We start from the raw sequence: 6198 nt of genomic DNA on the forward strand, positions 1-6198 counted from the left end.
TTCATAAATGTGTTTGCTCCTTCACATTGGAGAAACAAAATGTCACAACTTTGTTTGTTACAACAAGCTATGGCATAGGAGAGTGTGGCAGAGCAAAGCTCTGCCCTTTTTAAATTGGCAGGGATGGGGTTAATTTCCCTTACCTGCCTGAGTTTATTATGTTCAGGCGGCTGGGGTTGATTAGTTGATTACGTTAATAAACGATCAATCAGCGCCCAGCCACCTGACATAAAAGGAGGCCTCTGCTTCCTCATTTAGGAGGAGGGAGTTGAGGAAGCAGGTTGGTGTTGGTGTTGGTGTTGGTGTTGGTGTTGGTGTTGGTGTTGGTGTTGGTGTTGGTGTTGGTGTTGGTGTTGGTGTTGGTGTTGGGGTTGGGGTTGGGGTTGGGGTTGGGGTTGGGGTTGGGGTTGGGGTTGGGGTGGTGTTTTGAATCCAGTGAAGGCATTGCCCAGCCTGGAAACCTTATTTTTTTTTTTTTTTGTAAGTTTTGTTTTTGCTTTATTTGTGTCTAAAGATTTTTGTTTTGCCCTTGTGCACTTTATTTTTGTGGGGTTTTTTTATAATAAAATTAGGATTTTTTGAACTGCAGTCTGTCTCTGGGCCTCTTTCCACTCGCCAGCCTGCCACAGAGAGATATTCGTGATAACAACAATTACCTGGGGTTTTCTTGAACACTCTCAAAACAAGAATGTGCTGTTTTTTATATGGTTTGTTTAGTTCATCAGCGGAATATTGTTTATTTGTTTCAGGGTTAGTTTTCTAAAACACAGACAAATCTAATGACAGACAAGCTCAGTGAAGGCAGAATCTTAGAATCTTAGCTTAGAATCCTTGAGTTTCTGTGTTTCAAAATCAGAGACTTCAGACTAACTAGTATCGAGAGTCACCTTTTCAGATTATTTTTATCTCATGCGTGAAAGCTTTGAAACTTACACTTGTTTGCTGGAATTGTTACTCATTTACAATTGCAAAATCAATGAGGTTTGGGAATATCTTCAGCAAACAGCTGTTGAGGTTGGGTGTGTCACATTATTTTGGCAGTACTGTACTGCCTTGTAACATTTGCTTGTGACATGTAATAATAACATTTCTGACTATTGTCTACTATAAAAGCCATTTACTGTACCAAAAGGCACTCATCGCGACCTTAGAATAGCATGCCCTTAGAGACCAGTTTTCTCATTAGCATATTATTCGTCTGTTTCATAAATCTGTATTGTGCCGTTCTACCAGTCGATGGAATGGATACATTTTAACGGTATCATTTCCTAGAATAATTTTTGCATTTAAGAACATGTATTTAAGCCAATAATAATAATACTAATAATACTAATAATACTAATAATAATTATAATAATAAACATGTTTAATTATCCAGTAATTATGTAAATTAAGTATTAATGTGTCTGAACAGGATAGGCTGCTTACTGGTTAGAAAACATAAATCGTGTTTGTAGCCTGCTTGCAATGCTAAAATTCAAGGTGATGAAAAACTTTTGGCCATAACTGTATATTGGAAAATACATATTCTGGTCAAATGTGATTGTTAGTTAGTTCAAGTAGTTGTAACTACAAATAAATAGTGAAGAATCAGCCAGAAACATTCACAAGGTTTAACTCTTAGTTCTTGAACTGTAAATGTGATTTTTCCCTTACAGTTTGGTTAACATATAATGCAGCAGATGGGAGCTGCATTTTTTTTTTTTTTTGTAACAGTTTGTAGATTATTCACTAGGCTTTTAATATTAAATAACATGACATACTTTTTTTTGTCCAAAATGTTTTCATGAACTGTAATTTCAAGCTGGCTAGAGTCAAAAGCACTATCCTATACAGTGCAGTACTGATAGACTTGAATGTTGTAAAAGCTGTGAACTAAATAGTGGCTGGGTTTTTCATGTTGTCATTGTTTTTAATACATAGCATGGTTTGGTACAGCAGAGAATGCCCTGAAGGATAATGTCTATACATGCAAAGGTGCAAGAATCAAAATAACATTGTTTTTGTTAAATGTAAAAGTCATCTGTACAATGCATTCTGCTTCATCTTCATTTTACCTATTTTAATGCTTTTATATAAAAAATTAAAGGCAGTTTTATCCCATCAGATTCTATAATGGGGCCCCAATCTTCACTCCCAAAAAGCTTTTTTATAATCATACAGCAGCCCTTCGTTAAACCGAACATGTTTGTCCGATCTCAGGTTTAAAAACAATACAATAAAATCGCACACATATACATTTACAGTTCTCGATGTATTTTACATATAAATCATTGCTCTGAAATAACACTGATGTGTTCTGGGTACACTACACATTACATTATGTAAAAGTATAAATCTGTACATTAGGCCTATACAGTATGCAACAGCCAAAGACAGAATTATAGTTTTATAAAGGGGACAATTTTTAGTCACCTATTCTACTTTGGGATGTTTAACCATGCAATAGCCAGAGACAGAATTACGTTTTTATGAAGGGGACAGTTTTTAGCTACTTAGTGTACTTTGGGATGTTTAAGCATAATTCCGTCTATGGCTATTGCATGGTTATAAACCATCTATAATGTTTTATTAGCACTATATAACATAGTTATTAAGTATCTATTATATATTTCTGAAACAAGAATAAGCGGCACCTTAATATTCTGTTACCTATATTTTTTAGTATGCAATATTTTGGAAACTTGCAGCAACATTTTATTTTGTAAGCTCATAGTGTGTTGTTTAGTTTTTTTTTTGTTGCACTTTAAAGCCATGAAGCTAGATTCCCAAAGTTATTTACTCAAAATCATAATTAAAACATATTTCAGAAAGGAAAACCAAAACCAGCAATAAACATTTGAGACATTTACTTGATTGGCTTGGAAGTAGTTTTATGCTGTTTCTTATTTTTTTTTAAGTATTGTAATTGGTGCTTTGTCAGGAAACAATTCTGCTTATGACGATATGGAACCTAGCCTATAATATTAAAAACAGTCAAGAAATTAAGTTCTGATTTAGTCTTTTTTTTTAACATTTTACTTTGAAACTGTTGTGACTGTTGCAGATTTCAGAGTGAATCATTTAGAAAGCACAATCTTCTTTAAGCTGCAGGGAGTTTTTGTTTATTTGTTAATGTCCTCAGACAAGTCACTGCAGGACACCAGTACTGAAATTAAGTAAAACACTTTAAATAGTCTTAGGACAGAGATATATTTCTATGTGTTCAGCTGGGATGTAGTGTTATTTTGTTTTGAAGAGCCAGCTTCCCAATGGTTAGCATGCCTTTCTCAAAACAAACAGAGCAGATAATATTTATTATTATTTACTTCTTTTTTTACAAAATCAAGTAAAAAGAAAGATATGAAGACGTTGCCAAGATCTGGTGGTATTGCAGGAAGTAGAATTGAGACTGAAGTTATATGAACAAAGAAATAGTAATTTATTAAAGCAGCCGTCTTCTTGTAAAAGTAAAAACAAACCAAATAAACAGAAAAGGTAATATGTGTATTGACAGGTGAACTCAACAGGACTTTATTACCCCAACACTAATTCACCCTGAAACACAAATGCTGTAACCGGGCTGGGAGCCCTGTGCAGGAGAAGGGGGCAGGGCAGAGCCCTGCTCCTATAAAGTGTATTTGTTTAGTTGTATTATTTATTATTATTATTATTATTATTATTATTATTATTATTATTATTATTATTATTATTGTTATTATTATTATTATGATTTATGGCATTTATATATGACGGCGAAGCGCTGTGTGTTTTTGTTTTGTTTTGTTTAAATATTAAACCTTGTGGTAATGTGTGGCTGTCGGCGAGTGCATTATTAAACTAGACGGCAGTCACACATAATTAATAAACTCGTGCAGATTGTGGCCGAGGGTTAATAGAATAATTACCAGCGATGTAAACCCCTTGGCCACGGTATATAAACCTGCAGCTCTCTGCACTCTGGGTGGCTGTACAGAGGAGAGTACAGGAGAGAGAGAGAGAGAGAGAGAGAGAGAGAGAGAGAGAGAGAGAGAGAGAGAGAGAGAGAGAGAGAGAGAGAGAGAGAGAGAATTTATTGTTTATTTATTTACTGCCTCTGTGTTTTCTGTTCCTACATCTGGCCTGACGTCACCACACACGTCGTCCTGTCACAGGTGTTCTTTTTTAATGGACTCCAAGGAACAATGGAAATCAGTACTTTATAAACGAAGTACCTAGTAAACACAATTCGAAATGCTGTATAACTGTGAACATAAGTACCTTAAATATAAAAGCTTAACCCTTTGCGGTCCTAAGTTGGGGCAGGTCCAACATTACAATTTTCCCTTTCCAGTCTGATGTTGGATCCTGACCGACATCATCAAAAAGACGTAAAGCCCAGGTCTCTAGTTGTTTTTTCTCTGGAAAAAGCCAAGAAAACCTTTCAATGGCCAATTGTGACTGATAGCCGAATGAAGCCGAAAAAAAAAAGGTGTATCTGATCGCTCCGTGCACCACAGGGATAACGTGGACACAAACAAAGGAACTAGCTGCTTCCGCATCCAGCGCTCAAGGAATATCACAGACATTTGCAGAGCTTTTTGAGATATTAGTAATAATATAATGACTTGGATCACATTATTGAGGAGTTTGGTGATAAAACGACTGATCAGGAGAGGAATTATCAGTATGCACTTCTATAAAGAGGTATGTGAAAAATAGAGCGAACAAGGGGTGGGACTTGGCTAGAGATGCAGTACTGAGTGTCCTTTTTCGATTCAGTGCCTTTTAAACCTGTTTTAATCTGAAAAAAAAATTAAACAGCGTGTGTAAAATAAACAGCCCTTGTGAAAATAAATTGGACCTGACTTGCCTGACAAGCGCTGAATAAATGGACCGCAAAGGGTTAATGGTCAAAGAACGGCAGTTTATTATTTGTACAAAACACGACCCTGTGGGCAGTACGATGTAATAAGTAGTACCATTTTACAAATTTATATTTTCGCTAAATGTAATAAAATTGTAAACATTATACGTTAAAACTGTACCTATTACTGTATGTATTAAACTACTTATTAAAAGCAAAACAATCTGCCTGTGGAACATGAAAACTGTACGTATTAAATGGTGTATACATTATAAATGAGTCCGTTTTAACCAGAGTAATTCCCTGTTAAAACCCATGCTGTTTGGCAGGGACTTGCCTCCTCAATACGCTGTAAACAAAACTCTGTTCTAACAGCATCCGTTATAAGGGGAGTGCACCTGTACTTTATAAGTTCTTGTATCTTTTCATTCAAAATACTGACATATATAATTTTTTAATTTTATTTATTTTTTAAAAAATATACAATATACATATACAGAAATACACATTTCAAAATAATTTATTGATGTATTACATGTGATTGTATGGGACAGGCACTCGATCTATTTAGCGTGCTGCAGCTGATCCGAAGTTTCAAATCATTTTTCTTTCAAATCATTTTACAACAGTAATCCGGGAAAGAACCCGGCAACCATCACTCCAGCAGGTAAATGTTATTTTTCATATTAAACATATTTACATTAACAAATTATAATTGTCCACAGAGGTCACAGCAGTCTATGATTGATTGCACTTGATAGACTATTCCTCCATCCCTGTAGCATCGTGTAAGAAATATATGGCTTTAGGTTTAATATCGCCTTCAGAAATAAAAGTACTTTAACAGGTGACAAACACAGATGACAGTCCTGTGCTATAGGTCCCCCTTATAAAAGTTTTGCAATGCAAAAAAATAGCACAATGTAATAAAGCACAGTGAAAGCATGGCAGAGCATAGGTAAGTATTGTAAAGCCCAGAGAGATATGGTAAAGCATATTAAACATGATGTGACAAGCCATATGGAATAGGGCTGAAGGTGTACATGAAATTTGGCCTCCCAATACCAGGAGGCGCTGAACCAGCGGAGCTTTCCTTTACCAGGATCTGCAGGACCATGATGTCTGTCATACTTATAAGCTGCCATCTTGGTGAGGCAAGACAACATAAGCCACCATTAAAAACACCTGTCTTCCAGAGGATTGGTGCTTGGCTGATCACAGGGACATAGCTCTGGATAGTAAAGGAAGTGTGCTATCTCCTCTCAGCTGGATAGAGGAGCCAGAGAGAGGTTAAGTGAGAAGGCCTGGAAGTACCTTGGTGCATATACCCTGTGTTTTGTTACAGACTTGAGGAAAAAAACCTCTTGGATGTG

Source organism: Polyodon spathula, chromosome 8 (assembly GCF_017654505.1).
Source record: "Polyodon spathula isolate WHYD16114869_AA chromosome 8, ASM1765450v1, whole genome shotgun sequence".
In the NCBI taxonomy this organism is placed as follows: Eukaryota; Metazoa; Chordata; class Actinopteri; order Acipenseriformes; family Polyodontidae; genus Polyodon; species Polyodon spathula.